This window comes from Anomalospiza imberbis, chromosome 15 (assembly GCF_031753505.1).
Source record: "Anomalospiza imberbis isolate Cuckoo-Finch-1a 21T00152 chromosome 15, ASM3175350v1, whole genome shotgun sequence".
NCBI classification, from domain to species: Eukaryota; Metazoa; Chordata; class Aves; order Passeriformes; family Viduidae; genus Anomalospiza; species Anomalospiza imberbis.
Window position 1 is genome coordinate 8,965,889 of NC_089695.1, and position 21,278 is coordinate 8,987,166.

The following is a 21,278-nucleotide window of genomic DNA, read 5'->3' on the forward strand; positions in this document are numbered from 1 at the left end:
AGCTAAGAGAGTGGGATCAGCCAGGTCTGTACCCAAAATACAAGCTCCATGCATCGTGTGGATTTGGGAAGGGGAGAGAGTGATGGCAGAATGAGCCTCTCAGAACCCCTCATAAAATAATATTTATAAATGGGAAGCTGTTCAGAGCAGGGCTAGGAAAATAATGAAGAGCCTGAGGGAACAGGTGGTAGAGGGAAGATTAGAGGAATTACATATTTATATCTTTGACCAAAGGAAATGGTCCAGAAGCATCTGACAGGTACCTGCTTCACATGGAGGGGAGGGAAGCAGGTGGGGTGGGATAGGATGGATATCTTGGAGCAATTACAGGAAACTTAATAAAGAGAAATTTAGACTCAATATGAGAAAAGAAAATCAAATAAGAAAATTAGAATATTAAGTACTTTGAGGGTAAAAGGGTAATTTGTAGAAACTTCTGCACTGCAGAATTCAAAAGCCAGCACAATAAAGCACTAGCAAATATTCAGCAAGGAGAATCATCCTTTGTGAAGGAGGGAAATTGTCTTGGTGACCCACTAATGCTTTGCCAGCTGTAAGATCCAGTGCTCTACTTATACCTGACCACATCATGGGATGCAATGAGGTAAAGATCAATATCCTGGTTTTTAGGAGAGTCTTTTCTTGGTATCTCTGTTTGATGCAGCTCCACAGACCTGAGCTTTTGTTGTGCTCCACGACATGACCACCGGGGCCAGCAGGAGCCAAGTACAAACGGTGTCAGTCTGAATGGCGACCAGAGAGCAGGGAGAGCTGCCAGGTGCTGCCCTCGCCCTGGAAGGGTGAAACTCTGGAGCAGGGCATGCCATGAGGTTGTTCTCCTTGCTGCGGAGTTTACATCTACGACACAAACACCATGGTCTCACCCCAGCATTTATTTCAATAAACACTGGGAGAGCTTCCAAAGGCCTGTTGTAGGCAGTTATGAAATCTAACCATTGAGCCATTATATAAATGATCTTCCAGGCATTCATTATTATGGTTAGTGCTGGAAAATAACAAGACTTTGAGGGGCTTCCACAACAGTAGAGTCTTGTTTATGATCCCAGAGGCTCTATTCAAGCACATCAGAACTAGTCTAAACTCTGACTGAATTGCGAGACACTGTGGGGTTAAAACCATTACTGCATCAAGATTAAATACATCTGTTGTGAAAAACTCCTCTGCTTTGCATACATGATTCAATAAAGACTCTTAGAAGGATAATTGTTTTGCCCAGGTTATTAACTAGAATTTTCTTGCTCTTTTTTTATTACTCCTCAGAATAATTCTTAAGGCAAGCAACTCCTAATTGTGCAAGTATTGCATTAAGTGGAATGCTCTACCCTGAGTGTCCATTCCCAGATATTATGTTCTATTATCAAAAGTCATCCTTGCATTAGTAAATTAATTTTATATTTCAATAAACTAAAGCTGACAGTTCATCTATGAAATACATTTTTTTAAAAAACCCGGGAAATTGTGTTCTGAATATCAGAGTGTGAATTAGGTTTGTACAAAATCAGAACTAGTAGAAACCAGCATCCGAACCAGGGATTTGAGTTTGACCCCTTGAGCAGGGATGGCTCCCTAGCTCAGAGGTTAAATCACTTTGCAACTATTGTCTCTTGGGAGAGATATTCTTTCTTTAAAGGTTCAAGATGGATAAACAGGAATAAGAGTTTTATCCTAGACTAGTGGTCACTGAGCAGCCGCTGGAGCCCTGGGCCCTCCGCAGCAAGCCGCCCGTGCTGCGGGAAGTGCAACGCGCGGGGCCCGGCCGTGAGGAGCAGCCGGAGCGCTCCGAGGGGAGATGCGGGAGGAGCGCTCCGAGGGGAGATGCGGCAGGAGAGCTCCGAGGGGAGATGCGGCAGGAGCGCTCCGAGGGGAGATGCGGGAGGAGCGCTCCGAGGGGAGATGCGGCAGGAGCGCTCCGAGGGGAGATGCGGGAGGAGAGCTCCGAGGGGAGATGCGGCCGGAGCGCTCCGAGGGGAGATGCGGGAGGAGCGCTCCGAGGGGAGATGCGGGAGGAGCGCTCCGAGGGGAGATGCGGCAGGAGCGCTCCGAGGGGAGATGCGGGAGGAGCGCTCCGAGGGGAGATGCGGCCGGAGCGCTCCGAGGGGAGATGCGGGAGGAACGCTCCGAGGGGAGATGCGGCAGGAGCGCTCCGAGGGGAAATGCGGCCGGAGCGCTCCGAGGGGAGATGCGGGAGGAGCGCTCCGAGGGGAGATGCGGGAGGAGCGCTCCGAGGGGAGATGCGGGAGGAACGCTCCGAGGGGAGATGCGGGAGGAACGCTCCGAGGGGAGATGCGGCCGGAGCGCTCCGAGGGGAGATGCGGCCGGAGCGCTCCGAGGGGAGATGCGGGAGGAGCGCTCCGAGGGGAGATGCGGCCGGAGCGCTCCGAGGGGAGATGCGGGAGGAGAGCTCCGAGGGGAGATGCGGCCGGAGCGCTCCGAGGGGAGATGCGGGAGGAACGCTCCGAGGGGAGATGCGGCCGGAGCGCTCCGAGGGGAGATGCGGCCGGAGCGCTCCGAGGGGAGATGCGGCCGGAGCGCTCCGAGGGGCAGCGCGGCCGCCGGCGCTGCCCGGAGCGGCACAGAGCGCGGCGGGGGCAGCGCCCGCTCGGGGCCGCCAGGGGGCGCTGCCGGGAGAGGCCGAGCCCCCGCGGGAATGAACGGGCGAGTCCGGCCCGGCCGGGGGGGATGGGAACACCGGGAATGATGGGAACACCGGGAATGATGGGAATACCGGGAATGATAGAACACCGGGAATGATGGAACATCGGGAATGATGGGAATACCGGGAATGATGGGAATACCGGGAATGATGGAACACCGGGAATGATGGAACATCGGGAATGATGGGAATACCGGGAATGATGGGAATACCGGGAATGATGGAACATCGGGAATGATGGAACATCGGGAGGGATGGGAACACCGGGAATGATGGGAACACCGGGAATGATGGAACATCGGGAGGGATGGGAACACCGGGAATGATGGAACACCGGGAATGATGGGAACACCGGGAATGATGGGAACACAACACCGAGAGCGATGGAACCGCCGGGAATGATGGAATCACTGGGAGGGATGGGATCACCGGGAGTGATGGAAACACCGGGAATGATGGAAACATCGGGAATAATGGGAACACCGGGAGCAGTGGAATCACCGGGATCAGCGCCCTGTCCAGAGAAACTGTGGCTGCTCCATCCCTGGAGGCGTTCAAGCACAGGCTGGATGGAGCTTAGACCCGCCTGGTCTGGTGGAAGGTGTCCCTGGCCATGGCAGGGGGCTGGGATGAGATGGACTTTAAGGTCCCTTCCAATACAAATCATTCCATGATTTTAACCTAGCTCAGACCAGTGCCCTTGAAAGCCACATGACACTGATTGTTGTTTTTCCTTAAAGGCTTGACCCAGGAGAATCATTGGAATAGATTTGCTAGAACAAGGTAGTGGCAGTATTCCTCTCTTCTCCAAAGAAGAATTCAGAGTTAGGACATGGTTTGGGATTCCAGGAGCATAGGGCCTTACCTCTCCCCAGGTTCAGGATTTCAGGAGCATAGGGCCACAGCCACCCCCTCCATAAGCAGCATCCTGGCTCCCAAGCAGCAGCAGGCTGTGGGCAACAAAAGGCTGTGCATAAATCCTGCTCCTGATGCTTTTCCCTTGCATGGAACAGTTCCAGGCAGATTGGACTGGAGAAAGGGAACAAGGGTGGGATAATATTATTTCTTATTCCTGTTTGTTCATCTTGGAGCTTTAAGAGAGAACATCTCTCCCAAGGGACAATAGTTGAAAAGTGATTTAACCTCTGAAGTACTCTGAAGGGCTCCAACACCCTTCCCTGTGTTCAGGGAAAACTGCCATTTTGCAAAAAGCCTGATCCATCACAAGTATTGTTGGAGGAGTCCTACAGGTTTCAGCCCTTCCACAGAGGCAGAACTTTGCCTACTCGACAAATCCAGCCAGGGCAGAGGTGTTAAATAACAGCCCCAGTGTCGCAATACTCCTGTCCTTGCTCAGCTGTCACCCAGCCTTAGGGACTTCTGGAGCTTGCTGATGCCTTTCCTGTCAAACTTGACAGGAGCTGTCCCAGAACTTGAACAGCACAAAGAAGTGTCCTGCAGGGCTCTCAAGAGTCCCATTTTTAACTCTTGAGGGTCACTGGCTGAGTAGCCATAAGGGATAAAACAGATAACTGGAGATGCCACACTGGAAGCACAGAGAGCCACTAGTCAGCATTGCAGCCTCTGACAGAAAACACATTGTTTCTGCTATGTGGACAAACGGGTTGGACTAATTACCACATATGATCGTTATTATTTATGCTCTACAGACATCAGAGTTTTGTCTTTAAATGAATTTATAGATGGGGGAAAAAGATCACGAAGCTGAATAATCCCTATAATTATATGCTTAAAAATCCTGAATGGAAGAAATTAGGGGACACAAAGGAACACATAAACTAATTATTCCTTGTATTGCAGCTAACGTATTTCTATGGTAACCACTAAGGTCTTCAAAGAAATGAAATTATTTTAAATCACTTCATTGGAAAAGTCACCCAGTAAAACCACAAAACAAAAATCTCTCAAATAAATCTAAAGATGAAAGAAGAAAGCATGTATTTTCCTAGCTGTGGATTATTAGAACTATGAAACTGTAGTTTTATTAAGACCACTAAATAGGTTCTCTCTTACATGCTATGTGGGAGCTTGGTGGGTATGAACATGGGCACACAGGCACATATGAATGTGTGGGTACAGAAGAGAGAATTTCACCTCTTCTATACACCATGTGTCAGTATGGCCACGTGAACAGAGCACAAGAATGTATGGGTTTTAATAGTTGCATTTTGTGCTTCTTTTTCTTATTACATTGAAAGCTTTGTCCTAATCCTTACAGAACCTCATTTTCCCCTACACCCTTTTGCTAAGTATTTATTTGAATGTGGAGTGTCCCAATTCTGCCTCTCCCGTATGTGCAAATGTACATTAGGTAGGCAAAAAAGGCATACGATTTTTGTAGACCCACAACATGTGAAAAGCAGTGTAGTATTTAACAAAGACCAAGTTTACACATTTTTTTCCTCTTGAAATACAGCAAATTAATCAAAAACATGCACTTAAAACCTAAACCAGCCTGTCACCAGCTTCGTATTATTTAAGTTTAGCTCAGGGGGTGTATTGCCAGAGGAATAATTCAATCAGAATGGCCCACAAAGCAGGCAGGCTCTGGCTCTGTGGGAGGTTCAATTCTTCAGACTGTGCAGAGCTTGTAGCCAAAAAAGTTCATGCACACATGCCTCACTCTTCTTTTGACCACACCACTAAAACCAGTGGCTTCCCCTATCACATCTGTGGCCATGCTGGCAGCTACAGATAAAGGAGTTAACTGAACAGGCTCATATGAAGGGATCCTCAGGGTTCAGTTAGGAGGAAAGTCCCTGCAGTTGTAGCTGAGGAGCAGAGTTCAGACCTTTTTCACAGAAGTCAGAATTCTCTTCCTCCCTTTCAGCTCTGCTTGGCACTTTTACTGTCACCTTCTCAGATGTCTGCCTGCCTACAGTGCTGTGACCAAAACAGGAACTTTACTGCAGAAAACTCAGTTGAGTTCTGTACACCATCTGCCTCCCTCTGCTTGGATGAACTGTCCCAAAGAGAAGAAATACCAGGAAACTTCAGTGTCTCAGGCACTAAAAGGCTGCATAGCTCCCTTTTGTATAACTTGCTACAGAACAGCCATCATCAGTTTTACCATTTCTCTGGGATAGTTTTTGGCCACAGCTTTGCAAGGATATAAAGACATGGCACACATCCAGGCACAGTGCAGCAAGATTCATCCCTGCCTTTGGTTAAATAAGATTATTACTGCTCTTAATAATAGCAATAACAGTTCCTATTAAAACATCCTGCTGGCTTTGGAGAACAGGTTTCTGTTTTCCTCAGGTTCTAATTTTAGAAGCTTCTTGGGACTATGTAAACATGTGAGCTGGAAACAAACAAAAGAACCATATAGATCATTTGCTGAAAGCTTGGGGTGGGTGGTCAGACCCAAATACCCTGCTGTACTGAAGTCACTGCCCTGGGCTTCCACAGAAGAGTGCAGCACAGGGGATCGTGGGTCTGGCTGGGCTACTGCTGAAAAGAGCAGCTTTCCCTTCTGCTTCACTGGGAAAAGGCAAATCTGGGACAGATGAAGATGTACTGACAGCCACCAACACTGGGCAAACACTCTCAGACTGGGGAGAGGCAATGAGGATGTGCAGAGCCCGTCTAGAACCTCATCCCAGTAAGAGAAACCCGCTCTCGTTTGATGCAAAGCTCCTCAGCTCTCTGTGCCAAGCTCGTTGTGGCCCTGCTCTGCCAAATCTTTGTGCCCACTGCTATGTTTAGAAAAAAATGTAGTGATAAAATGTTCATTTTGCATTTGTAGTAACAGCTTTCTTCAAAAGATAAAACAGCTTTTCACACACTAAAGTGGACCTCTAAAGTCAAGCTTGTTCACATCTCATTCTTCTTTTTCATTAATCCAGAGGGGGAAAAAAAATCTACATGACAATTTGCATCACACTTCTAACAGACAGAAGATCTGAAAAATCTTCACGTGTTAGGTATTTTTTGATTTTGATTTTACAAAGCACTTAAGCAGGAGCTTAATTTACTGTGGGTAAGTAGAATGTGGCTCCAGTGGGACTACGTATCTGATTAAAGAATAAATGTAATTGTCTCTCCAGATCAATGCCATAATTTACTCCTCATTGAGTATCTGATAGATCTTCATTGTCTCTTCAATAAACTCATGCAGTGCAAAACACTAAGTGATGCAACTTACAAAACCAAGCACACACTACTGGAAATCTATACCCAGATATATATTAACATTGCTGTTTAAGTATTTAATTTCTATTAAATTTCCTAGTCAAATAAAATCCTTGGGTCTTTTTCTCTCAGAACTGTATACAAAGAGCTCATAAAAGCAAGCCTCAGCTTGTCCAACAGTGTCTTGACAAATTTCAGACACACACAAAAAAAAAAAAAACCCACACCGAAAAAACGAAAATCAAAAACAAAACTAGCAAACAAAATGAAGCAAAGAAAACCCACTCACTTATCAGGTCAGACCCTACAACAGGGACAAATTTTCAAGACCGTGGAGAATTACTTAAGGTATTTGAAGAATACAAGAATTTTGTATTTGTAAGTCAGCTATAGAGCATAAAATTAGATATTGGGGTTGCTTTTGCTGATAGCTGGAGCTTTGGACACGTGTTCCTTTATCTGCACTTCAGGGACCCTTATTCACTCGGCTCTGAAAGTTAACGCATCCATCAGAGGAATGATTTAATGGCCTTCACAGCCAACAGTGACCCTGCAGGAAGAATAAATGAGTATGTGTTGTTAGCTGAAGGCAAAGGCATGTTTTGCACACATGATGTCACTCTTGCAACTCAGGAAGAGCTAATTGCTTGGCTTGTTGTAAAGTCTCCTACTCGTTGGGTTCCCTTGCAAATTATAGTCGTCTGGAGAGCTGCAGCATGTCATCAGCACACAACAATGTTGTCTGAAGCGTAATTAATATCTGTCTTTCTTTTCAAGTTCCTTATTTACCCTCTTTCCCCCATGACAAATATGTTAATGACCTCTCCAAAACCCACAAGTTGTCATTTTCAAAGAGCCCCCGTCTTTCTGCCTTGAGCTGAACACTTTAGATTAAATCACGGTGAGCCTGTTCTTGCCCCCATTAAAGCTATTGAGGGTTTTGTCAGTGACTTCAGTGTAAGCAAACTCTCACAGTCTGTAATGGGAGTGGGACCACAGACCTATTTTGCTTTGCACCTTCAGCTAGAGGAAAAAAAACAACCAACATACCAAACAAACAATAGGCAGGGATTGCCTTACCATTTCACAGGATTTGGGGTTGAATCAGGAGTCCAGAGCAGCATAAGGATCATCAGACCATCCAGCCTCATGGGCTGAGAAGTTTTTATTGGGTTACAGGGTCTTAGAAGGCCACTGGTTTTGCCTTTGGCTTAGATTTTGGGAATGGGTTTTATATTTTTGAGGTTATTTTCAGCAATATTGACTGCTTATCTGATGCTCTGTTTGTACTTATCTGCAAAGAGTGAAATACTGCCCAGAGTTTAATACAGTTGTATGTGAAAATAAACATATAGAAGATTTATTCAGTGACAGCAATAAACGTATTGGTAGCCCAGACCGTTGTTGGGGAACATTTTGGCACCAGCTCATGAAGTACTGCTCACACTCATAAGGGGCTTGGATAACTCTGAATGCGTGTCCACTTTTTCGTGTGTGACTTTACAAATTAGTCAGGTTTACAAATAATAAATGCAGTTACACTAAAACCAGAAACAGGATCTTCTGTAATCAATTACCCACTTCTGTATTCTACTTTTCTTTTTCATTAAAAAAATCCCCTGACTAAATCATCTACCATACAGCAGAAAATTCCATACAACACACAAAAAAAGGTCCTATTTCCACTACTACTTAGCTTTTAATTTCAGATGTGAATAAAGCATTTCCCTTTCCAAGAGTTAAGCACATGGCAAATCCCCATGCTGCATTTATCAAGTTTTCACATGTTCTATCCCACCCAAGTTAGCAAGGTAGAACTTCTGGAATTCTTAGTGTATTACTAATATGAATGTACTTGCAGGAGGAACTGCAAGATACATTATAAATTTCTTCTTTTGCACATAGAACTGAAAAATAGAGGCTCTGACCCCCTTTTTCTATTCCAAATCGTGTGCTATAACCAGGTTTCAGCTGAATTACCCCTCTTCTATTGATCTAGAACTTTGCAGATCTCTGAGGACCACGACTGGAAGCAGATACTCATCTCTAATTCCAGCTCTGCCTCAGTGGTGATGCATTTGGGGATGAGCACTGTCCCCAAGGGACACTGCAAGGTCTGTGTACTGCTGTGGTCTCAGCTAAGGAGAGGAAAATTTTATCTTGACTGGAGCACCTTTTTCCCAGCACCTTTCCCCAGTCAGGAGCATTATACCATCCTATGAGGTTGCCAGTGAGAGCACCAAGGTCACTATTCCAAGAGGGATTTGAAACCCCAGACTATCTTGTAAGCATAAAATACAGAGAGCTCACGCCTCCCCCAGTGCTGCAGGCTGTGATAGAGTCTCAGTCCTGCTAAGCAGGGGAAGGAAGCCCAAGGTCTGTGAGCACTAGAGCACTAAAGTACAATATTCTAAAAGCCACCTGACATTTACATTGAAAAAAATATTTTCTGTCACATAGGTAGAGCAGCATAAAGCAAGCACAGTATATAAACATTGCTGAATGACAGGCAAAATCCATTTCAGCAGAATGCTTATTTTTAATGACCTATATTGATTCTCATTCCATCATGGTTTAATGTGTTTCTTCAGCATTATGTAAAAACCCTCCTCCTACATTCATCATTTAATAACGATAACCCGCACTGCATTTAAAAGCATGCATAAGTTTATAAAGTCTGCCAGACAAGCCCAGTGGATTTTAATGTTCTTCTCTCCTAGCAATAAATGGAGAGCTCATAGAATAGGGGCTGTGATTCAGGATTCTTGGGTTCTGGTCTTCATTTTGCAATACTATTGCTGCCAAACTATGCTTGACACCTCTGTGCTTCAGCTTGCCTAGTTCATAAATGGGCCCAGCAACACCTGTCACACGCTGTTGAAAGGTTGAGTTAATTGCTGCTCATAAATCACATTGAGAGCCTTGGAAAAGAGAAATATATATATATATATATATATGCAAAGCAGGAGCGATGTTGTAATAGAATTGCATTGCTTTCAGATACACTGTTTAAAATTAAATTCTTGGAGATTCATACATCTAGTATCGCTTTACTACCCATTAGCATTAAAAATTGCTTCCAGAACATTCAAAGCCTGCCTACAATGTTTGTGCAATTCAAGACAACATTACTATGACACAGGAGAAGACACTGGGATAGGAACAATTTTCCCTATCCATCTCCTACTGGAGTGGAGTGAGTTTTGCATTGATTCAAAGGCCATGGGACCCAAATCCATTCACCATTTCTAATCAGCCTGCAACAGCAACACAGCCACTTTATAAAACACAAATCCTACATTTAATAGCTCTGTCACAAACAAATGCTTCCACTCCCTCCTCTTAACAAGCACATTGGGTGGCTGAAGGATTTAAAATTAGGCACCTTCACTTTGGGAAGTGCTTTGAGATCTGACAAGTACAAAGTAGACTGTTAAGATTACCACTCTCACTTTGATTTGTTTTTCACCTTTCTCCATGAATTACTTGCTATCAACTCCAGCTGCTTTGTGGACAAGGAGCAGATCATGGGGTTAGGAATGAGCACTGTGGCTTTCAGGGTGGCATCCACAGAAATGGAGTTTGCAGTAGCAGAAACAGGATAAAGCTATAAAATTTGGATTAGATGAGAAAATCGCTATTTAGACTTCAATGATTTTCAAGGCATCAGTTTTAACTTCTTTCCATTAGAAAGACAAGGGAACATTACAAACTTTCAATCCATGCCCAGAATACTGCAGAATCCAGTAAAGCTGTCTTTTCTTGGGCTTTTGGCTCAATTTCAGCTCTAAGACAGAGCCAAAGTAGATAATTTCTGTGCCTTTTCCATGTTGCAGTGAAGTGGCACAGAAAGCAATAAAGATTCAGGGACGGAGGTGCCTACAGCAGTATGACTCCATTCCTACACATCTCTCCCACTGCTCCCGTGGGTTGAACACTCCCTGTGCTCCAGGCCGTGTACGTGACCACAAGTGGACCTTCGGAGGAGAGAGGACTTGAATCCCTGCTGAGCTGTTCCATCCTGGTATGATTTCCAACCACACCACTACGACAAAATCCCAGTCAATGAGACTCATCCTTCAGCCCTGCCCGGGGTACAGGGATCACCAGCTCCATTCCCAGAGCAGCTGTCCCACAGCTCATGTCCAACAGGCACGTGACAGATTAGCCTATTCTTTAACCCTTTCAAAATGAACTATTCCTGGTTCTTTCTCTGGGTGTGCTTGATCAGGGAAACCTGAGGTTTGCTGTGCTGTCCCTGCCCATAGCTGGGGTTTGGAACAAAACAATCTTTAATGGTCCCTCCCCACCCAAACCATTCTGTGATTCAATGGGGTTTTTTTCCCTTGAAGTTTACATGTCAGAAAATTATGCAAAGGCCTCTTAACATTTAACATCTTAACATTTTAGTAGCCACTTAGCACCAAATGAACAAATCAAGCTACATAAATTCATTATAAGTTATTTCATGCTTGAAATCAAAAGGAGAAGCATTTACCTGGATTACTCAAATCTGAAGCAACCAGATTTTGCAAGAAGTGGCCTGGACACTGAATAGAGCCATCAGTAGTCTGGAGAATGTAAACAGGGAGACAGGTAATATAAATAATCCATGACTGGAGGATTCAGCCCCCATTTGGGGGCAGAACACTGAAACTATAATTGCTCTTGCAACTGATGAATGAAAACAATTACTCATTTTATTTAAGCAGTTGTTAGTTCTGCCAGCACAAGTTTACGAAAGTCTTTAGTCAGACTGCTCATAAAATGAAATAATAGAGAAGTTTGATTTTTAAAAAATCATGAGATTATAAAAGAGCCCCAAAATGGATAAAGATGTTCAGGCATTCTCTTCCTATCTGGTTCAGACAAAAGGGACCTTTTTTCCCAGCTTTTCTTTGGAGTAATGGAAGCCAGAATTTTTACTATGATTTTTTAATGAGATAGAGAGCAAGCCAAGTCTTGGGACTGGAGGAGCAAGGACTTTATAGCTTCTCAGATGGATGGGGATAAAATTTGGGATGCTGGAGCAGTGCAGGCCTGGGCAGAGGCTGCTGGGAGCGAGGCTCAGCGCCTGCAGGGGCATGGCCCCACAGAGTTCCAACGGCTGGCTGCAGAAGGAGGCCAACTTGAGCACAGCAGGGGCAGGAGGAGGGGGAAAGGCTGGCTCAGCTCATCCTGCAGCAGGATGGAGGGACACAGCTGCCCCTGAGCCTCCTCCTCTGCCAGCACTGCAGGGACAGGTGGCTCCTCGGCCAGGGCCGGGTGCTCGGTGAGCGCCCACAGTCCTGCCAACCCCACAGCATCAAAGCCAGTGAGAAACATTTGATTCTGTGCATTTAAACTCCTCAGGCCCTGGCAGGAGGCTCCTCAGCCACTAAGACAAAGGTTGCCTGCAAAGAGCGAACAGATATTTTATGTACCAAACACTCGGTGCCTGAGGGGAAGAGGGGCAGGGGTGGGTCAGCAGGGCAAGACATGCAGGGGAATGGGATAGGACTTGTAGGACTTGGCATTCCCACTACCTCCCCACTGCGAGAGGCTTGTGGCATCAGGAGTGACAGCTGGGTGGAAACTCTATGCTTTCCAATGCCTTAAAACAAAAAGGATTTGTAAGATTTTTCCCCTTTCCTGGGGAGTGGTCCCAGGTTTGCCTCACAACTATTCATGGCATCAAAAGCACATTCAAGAGATCAGACAGAGCTACAGCAGGAAGAGCAGTTGAGGAAGAGCACATTCTTCAATTTACTATTACTTCTAGAGAAAGTCATAAATGTGCCAATATTTTGGAATGCTGAAACGCCACTGACAGAAAGATGAGAGACAAAGCACATAATGAGGTTCTGGTGGAAGCTGGAAGGGGCCCCATCCCAAACCTTTTCTGGATTCAGATATGCATTGTTTAACCACAAGAAAAGAAAACTTTTATAGCAGATATTTCTATTGTAATAAACAAGTTGATCTTGATGTAGTCTCTAGAGGGTCCAGGCAGTCTTTGTATATGACCTATCATCAATATTGTCTGGATGCTACAGTCTGTTCTTTTCACCTCTGTATTTAACACTGGAAAGTCACCATGCTCATATTTTCTTAAATAATAAGAATATGGCATATTGCTAAAAAAAATGCACCAAGACAAACAGTACTGACATCCATGGCAAGACCCTCTCAGACCACAGAAATCTTTTTGCTCCTTTTAAGCAGGGGAGCAGCACACCAAGAGGTAAGGCACACAGTGCTTACAGGTGCTGCTGCAGCTTCTTTTTGGCTAACTGGGATGTACACGCCTCAAGGGAAAACAGCCAAAGCTTTTACAAACCTCTTCTCTGTCTTGGCTTACAACACTTCTTTCTATGAAAACTGCCACAGTGTACAGTCACTCTCTAGGCAAGAAAGCACAAAACTCCTGCTGTTTTACAGCCCCTAAGGAGAGTCACCACCCCAGACTGAGTCCAGGGGAACAGTTAAACAGGGGCATAGCAAAATGGCACAGCATTAACACCTGTGAGCATACGAGCTCACTATAGCAGATACACCTTCCAGTGTGACAGATGCCAGGCACAAAGTGGACTGATTTGTTTTGAAGATCACAAATTTTACTGATAAACATATATATGTCAATAATCTGGAAAAAATGGCTTCTGGAAGGGGAGAATTTAGCTCAAGTTAAATTCTTTCTTCAGTTCACAGGTTAGAATTTTATTGTACTCAAATACTACTTTGTATGAACAAAAATACCTGGTACAGAACCTAGGAAGGTTCACACTGAGCTCAGGAAATCCTGTGGCATTAGAAATGGATAAGTTCAACTTTTCCTTGCCTTACCGTGGTGTGATCCAATATCAGTATTGAAAGAGAGGCTAAGAAACTTTTAGTTTCTCTCTAACTTCTTACAACCAATATCTAAGCTTCATTTTTCTAATATGTGAAATGAACGCACTTCACTGCAAAGTACCTAAAGAGCAGTGGGTATGAAGAGCTTCATGGATGTGCAATCAAGGGGAAAAACCCAAGGCTTAGACTAAAGCCTTATGCACCACCTTGGCATGCGGAGAAGATCGTGTAGTTTATTTGTAAGAGTAGCAAAAACTGGGATCCAGTTGTTCATTCAGCAATTAAAATTACTACTGAGGAAGGGGCATTTCTCCAAAGCCATTAAAAATTACAACAAGCTTAGAGTTTGCATTCAGCATAATATGAGGTGTTCCAGATCTCCTTTACCCCCATGCAGACATTCTGTTTGTGCTTTTGTTCAATGTGCCTCAAACCCTCATAGCCTAGATATTTTTAATTCTTTCCAAGCAAAAGTTCCAGTTAAACATAGATTAATAGCATGAAGAGTTTAATATTTTAATGATTGTAAAGAGAAGTCTTTTACAAAGTCTAAACAAGACTAATTAATAAGTAAATGTTCTTTGCTTCAGCTAGGCCATCTCAGATATCACAACAAATACCTTTAAGAAAGAAGCTTCATATCCTTCCACCATTTCTAAGTGGAGGGTACTGCTCAAAGAAGTCACTCCATAAGTTATTTCCCCAGCTGGATTTCCATGTCATATGCTTAGAAACAGAAAGGAGCATTTCTGCCATCCTTCTGTCTGAGTAAATCCCTGTGAATCTCTTTTGTCTGCTTGGATTGCCAGGAAGAAGCACTGAATCTCCTCAGCAATGTTTTAATTGGCTCTGTGAGAACATGCTCTCATCACTCCCCTTCATTCTCTAATGTATCTTTCCAAAATCATAATGCCTATTTCTCTAATTACTTTATTTGGCAGCCTGAAAATAAGGGTAATTACAGTCTTCTCTATTAGCTTGTAAGGAGGACAGAGGACTAGATGATTTGAAGGAAAGAGAAATCAGACCAGTAGGTCCTGATTATACTCAAACAGGAATTTCCAGAGGAAATTTGGTTGTCCATGAAGGACTTCTAGAGCAATTTTCCTTTAAACCAATACAAGACAACAGAGGCACAGTGACAATGCCACATTCCCAAATGAGATGTTGAACAAATGTCTTTACCACATGTGGTCATTAAAGATTTGATGTCAAGATGAAAGGTGTTAACCTTGGAAACCTGGCCAGACTCCAACATAGATAATTACATTCTGCCTCCCTGAGCAGTTCTCTGCAGAGCTCCAGCTGGACATTTCAGCCCTTGAACCGTTACCCAGCCTTGCTGTGAGTGGCTCAAGAAAAGGACTGTGCAACTCAACAATATTCTGTGTCAACAACTTGTATTATGGAGATGCAAACCTTAGAGCGGCAGCAAATCATGCCACAGAAATGTTTTTTAGGTTACTGTACATCACTGCAGCCCTTTAACACCCAAGCAGCCCGAGGAATGCCATGGAACCTACAATGCACATAACTTTTGCGGGACAGACCTCCTGAAAAGGAAAAAATATTGTACCTTCAGTCATAGTGCCTTGCTTTGGAAAAAGCTCATAGAGACAGGCGAGGGTTGGTGTTCTACTGGAATTGTTCCAAGTTTGCATCGTGTCACTATTTCTCATGGAAGAAGTCCTGCTTGGATCTGTGAGTTGTGGGAAAATTCTGCAGTCTCGTAACACCACAACCAACTGTGAACACAGCGTTTGCAGCCTGGCTGCTGGATGCCACCAGCACATTAAGAGCCGTGGCACTGAGACCTGCTCTGCAAGCAGAGCATTTACAATTCCAGACACACATCTCTGGGAGGATTCCCTAGAGGCAGATCTGCACGGCTGGGCAGATGCTCCCTCCCTTCCACCCCTGTCCCTGGGTACACACCCAGCCCCGCGCTGCCGCTGTTCCAGGAGGGATGGGCATGGACAGCCACCCCCCACACCACTAATTTCCTTTGCAAGGGTGTCAGGGCATGCCTGGGGATGGGAGCTGCTCTGCACCCCAAGGGGTGCCCAGTGGGTTTGTTGTAGAACCAGGGCAGTACTGAACTGCAGCCCCGATACCATTTTCTGCTTTCAGAGGGCAAACAGAAAGCAGCACGGAGGTTATTTTGCATGAGCTTCCCAAGTGTTGATATGATTGTTATTACCATATGCATCTTTTCCTTACAAAAGGGAATATATTTTAGCTCAAGCAGACAGGATTCTTGGGAGTCCCATACTGAAAAATACAGGCTACATGTAAAAACCCCAATGCAGAGACTCACTGATGTCTGTCACGCGCTGATTTAAATGCGAATGACTTCAAGGACTGCACTCTCAAACGTATCACAGGAAATTGGTGCAAAAGGAAAATTATTGACCATCCTACGAATACAGGAGTAGATAGAAGTAAATCCTTATTTATGCAAAACCCCCTAAGCCTATCTGATCTCATACTGATGGCCATTCTATCTTAGATTCATTTTGTAAGACCTTTAATAAAACTGTGCGATAACCAGAGCTAGGGATGACAGCCCATGTTAAGTTTCTGACACTGCAAAGAACAACGTGGATCATATTCAGAAATTTTCCCAGTGCTCAACATGCCACTTATCAAATTCCCTTCAAGCATTCATCACACCCATGCAAATAATTTATTCTTCCCCACAGAAGCTTTGTGTTTGATCACAATGACAACTTACTGCTTCTGCTCCGCATCACATGCATTATGGAGCTTCACACCCCAGAGCAAGAGCTAAATCACATCGAGGAAACCTATTGAGGTGACCATCCATTCCTGCAGTCCTTGCACACATTACACCTCATGAACTCACAAAGATTTAGTTATGTCAACAAGGTCTGCAGAACCAAGACCACTTTTGAAAAATGAGTTGTTAATCCTGAGAAGGATTAACACATTAGGAGATAAGCAAATGCTTAGCTCAAGATTATTGTTACAAGCTAGGCACTTTGATTATAAACTACATTTTTATCATTTAGGAGTCACCTGTCCTGCAAATACACATGCACTAATAATTTGTCTATGAAATCCCTGGGAAACCACAAACAGGTTTTAGAATCTACTGATCAGGGTAAGTAGTCTGTCAGAATAGCTTTAGCAAATAAAAGAAATGCAAAATACTGAAACATACCTAGAGGACAGAGTCTTCTGGCTGAGTAGGGTTGTAGGCTGAGACCCAAAGAGCTGGTAATTTGGGATGGAATAGCTTTTATAAATCAATCAGTGCAGAAAGCCAACATCACACAAGTTATGCATTTACCAGGCAGTGTTTGACAGCAAGAAAAAAGCTACAGCACAGAAAATTTCTGTGTATTTTAAGCCTCCATCCCAAACTGACTCCTCATACAATTCATCTGCAGGCTGTAATTTACTAAATCCATCTGTTGTTCCTACAGCTTGCTTTCTGGAAATTCTGCATTTCAAGGGTCTGCTTGTTAGAGAAGGTCAAAGAGTAAAGCAGGCCCTTTCATTTTAAGTGACTTGAAAGAAAAGGAAAGGAAATTTATATTTAGAAATAGCAATGATTAACTAGGGGAAATATATTAGAGTATTAAAATAAACGACATAGAATGGCTCTTACTTCCAATTAGGCTGACTTTACTTCAAGAAAAATATTTATATACAAATATAAAAAGCTGGGGAATGCTAACCTATACTAAGATGAAAGCATCTCATAACATAATTCATGTTTAGCCATTAAAATGGGGGATCACATTTTTACATACTTTTTCTTCTTGTCCTTCTAAAGTCTCTGCTTCTGTGCTTTCTTCTCTAATCATCAAAACTTTTCACAGCTTCTCTTTGTTAGCAAACCGCCTATGGCAACTGCACACCTTCCACATCTCCATAGCCTTCAGAAAAGCACCATCTGATGCTACTGCATCATTCTGGATCAGAACAGATTCACCACTGAATTAACAAAATAAGTTCACATACACTCTAAAACTGAAGGTCTCAAGAGTTAAAGTCAGGGCCGGGTCCACCGAGATGTACTCTGTATTCCTGACTGTGTTCAGGGCTTCTGTTTTCATTTCACATATTGGATGATATAAAGAACAGCAAAGCCATTTGAAAAAAAAAAAAAAAAAAAACAAACAGAGGAGAGCTGTGGGTATCTCCTGAGCACACCCCATTGACAGTGAAGTGCTGGTGGTGCAGTCCAGAGCCATGCAAGACAGCTCCCATCATCCCAGGAGCCCCAGGGAGTGTGTCCAGCCCCTGGGGACAGCACTCAAGCTTGTTTAAATCACTGAGCTCACTCACCACTGGTGCTACAGCCATCATCAGAGGAAAGGGAGGGAGCCCTGAGACCCCTTCCTAAATACTGTGCAGCTGATGCTGTAGGTGCCAGGTGTTCACTTCCACCTGATGAGCTAAAAGTGCAGCTCCATGTGTACTTATGGGCTGTGGTAGGCACCATGGTCACAGCCTTAAAGGGGGCAATGACTAACACTATACAAAGTAGATACTGAGGGAAAACATAATTCATACAGCTGGACTTCAACCAGGAGATTAAAATCACCCTCTATATGAGTACCAAAGTCTCCCAGGACCCTTACAGGCATAAGAAGTAGGCTGTCAATCTAAAACACACCCTAAGCTCGGGTGCACTAACGTCATGCAAGAACACTTGTTCAATCCTGACTCAGAAAAACCCTTGTCACCTACTGAGTCACCAAAACCACCCCTTGCAGCGTGGGTTTCCTTGGAGTCCTCTTTGTCAGCCCTGCTTAGACCTGACCCTGTTTTGCCTATAAGGTTTAACACAATGGGAGTCAAAAGTCTTATGATGCAATGAGCTGCAGTTTGTTTTCTCAGGGGCTCTCCCTCCTTCCAACAGCAACCCTACCAAAAGGCTTTTGTCTATGGAGTAGAATAAGGAGCATAACACAGTGTTTGCATTTACTTATGGAAGAGCTACACCAGCAGTTCCTCTCAAGACTCTGAAGTCAGCTCCAGTACAGTTACTTGGCCTAAGTTCATCTAAACTAAATGGGCTGACTTGGTTCAAATGTGTTGCACAACCAAATGATAAAATTTGGGGGGAGCGAGGGAATGACTAGTGATGACACATGTATTTAACACTGCATGTCTCCTCTTTCCAGATTAGGAGGAGCTGGCAAGCTTCAGTCTGTACACATGCCAGCAGCGGATGTCGGCACATATACAACACTTTTCAGAACAACATACTGTTGAAACATGTAGTTCAACTCCAAGGTACCCCTTCTGTTCAGTTAGCTCAAAACAGCTATTAGAATTGTATTGCTTAATATGGTAGGATTTGTAGCACAGCTTTTAATGCTGCTTTAATCTGGTTTTTTATAGCCACTTTGGAAGAACTCAGAAGTTGGTAGGAGCAGCCCTGTTGTGTTTTGCTCAAGATGCTCCACATCCATTCGAGCTGGGGAAAGTGACAAACCTGTTGGCAAGAGGGAAATATCAAGGATAGAGGGGGTGTCATAAGTGATACAGGAATATAATCCTTTCTTCCGCCTTCACGTGCCCTCACTTTCTTTCATTTTTCAGTCTGAAGTACAGAAAAGCACGATGATGACAAGTGTGTCTTGAGAAAGATCTGAAAGAAATAATGTCTTCAAAATAAATAAAAATATATTCCAAATTTGAAATTAAGAGTTCAGCAGTCATTAACAGAAAGCTCTGCCTTGATGACTTCAGATTTTAAAATAAGTTCAGTTCTTTCCTCCTATTTCTTTCAATAACTTTGGTGTGAACATTTATAAATTCATCATCCCCCTCATCCCATATTATTTTTCCTGCTATATTTGTCCCTTCATCTCTTCAATTATTTCATTCTTTGTCACAAACAATCACTAACAATCATTAAAAATAAATAAAAAAAAAACAACAGTGCAGAAAAAACCTCAACTTTTGGTGTGGGTCTGGAGTGATGCTGAGTTTATCAGAAGTAGCCAATACACCCCACATCACATGGGTCAATTTTAGACAGTGGAATAATTTTCCTTTAGTTTCTGGTCTGGCCACTCTATTCCACTACTGTTATCCTGAAAATTTCCCTTTATTCTCACTTCCTAGCAGCTGCTTCCATTTCACTCCCCCTTTCTTTCTGCATGGCTCTGGCTCTGGGGAGGATTTGGTCAGGCTGCAAAGGCTCAGGGAGGGCTTCCTGCCGTGGGACTCAAATGGGTGCAAGGCAGGAGCTGCCAAAGCCTCCAGCTCTGTTCTGCAGAAGTTTGATGTGCTAATGTGGGGATCACAGAGAGAGCTGCAGCCAGCCCTTTCCCCTTTTCCGCAGAAGCACCAGGCCCTGCAGGTACCTCCTGGGGAAGCAGCCTCTGGTTTGGGTCTTGTTCCTTTTACTGCCTTCTAAAGCATCCAGAGAGAGCAATTTTCCATTCAGACGTCCCAGGTCACCACAACTAAAACCAGTTTCACTGTCTGCCACTCACTTCAGCAGTTCACGGCTGCCATCCAGCCCCACTGTCAGCAATGATTCTCATTCTGATCTACCTAACCTAGATTTTTCCAAATAATTCCTAAAATTTCAAAATCAGTCATAGAATCACAGAATCATTAAGGTTGGAAAATACTTTCATCGTGAACAACTTTCAACTAAATACTGCCATGCACACAAAATCATATTCCAAAGTGTCACATTAACCTGGCTTTTGAACAGGAGGTGCCAGGAATGGTGACTCCACCACTTCCCTCCACTAACTCTTTTAATACCAGAGCTGACCTTTAGAAATGAGCTTGTTCAGACAAAAGCAAGCTGGGGAGTGCCTGTGTGGGAAATTACACTGCCCTGTCTGATGGAACACCTTTGGTGGGAGATACACAAGGGAAGAAGCAGTTGGAAGATGGGTCTGGATCACCACCTCTTAACCAGGCTCAGTTGCAGCCTGGACAGCATGTCTGAGCAGAGCCTGAACTAAAAGGACAATATTTGGATTTCTCCTGTACTTTGTCCCATCCAATGTTCAAACAGGAATCCCAGGACAAAGTGTACTTTATGTGAATTGTAGCAAATGCACGGGAAGGGGCTACTTCCAATGGGTTGTAAGGATTTGCTTAAAATGTAAAGAACACTTTAAGAGAAAAAAAGCAGCCCTGTACCTTGGTTTGGTAAAAAATCAAGTTTTATAGACCCGAAAAATCAACATACTTTTCCCTGTAGTTTACGTAAAAATTGTTGTGGAAGAAATGAGTGTGATTCTGCAAATCCGCCTTCGTGGATCCCTTTAATTTAGAGGCATGAGTCATCGGAGCAGGGACTCCTTGGATGATTGTGTGACCACAGGATGCAGCCCTGGAAAAGTGTTTTTGTAAACAAATAAACATGTTCCTTCCTGTTTGAAACTCAGATCTTTCAGCATTGGGCAAGCGCCTGAGAACCTGACAGTGAGAGTAATAAGAAATATTAAATGCAATGCCAGTTGCTTGGTCCAGTTCCAACAGCAAGAGGTGAACAAAACACACAGAGTGAAAAATAGATTAGTCTTTCAAAATCCTTTAATAATCTGAAGTGTTATGGGTATCAGGAACAAAGAAAATACTTGTTAAGTGAAATTTGCCTGAAGAG

The 21,278-nt window shown here is 43.9% G+C and overlaps 2 long non-coding RNA genes across 2 annotated transcripts in view; one reads left to right on the forward strand and one right to left on the reverse strand.

The window, feature by feature from the left end:
• The window catches only part of LOC137482817 (uncharacterized), a 30,157-nt gene extending 13,139 nt beyond the window's left edge, over positions 1 to 17,018 (reverse strand). Inside the window, exon 1 of the long non-coding RNA XR_011004229.1 lies at positions 16,848 to 17,018. This is a non-coding gene — a long non-coding RNA (uncharacterized lncRNA). The remainder of the gene's footprint in view (positions 1 to 16,847) is intronic.
• Positions 16,225 to 19,269, forward strand: LOC137482816 (uncharacterized). Its single transcript, XR_011004228.1, has 4 exons — positions 16,225 to 16,552; positions 16,696 to 16,787; positions 18,823 to 18,934; positions 19,043 to 19,269. It is a non-coding gene; the product is annotated as an uncharacterized lncRNA (long non-coding RNA).
• Positions 19,270 to 21,278: the final 2,009 nt, after the last annotated feature.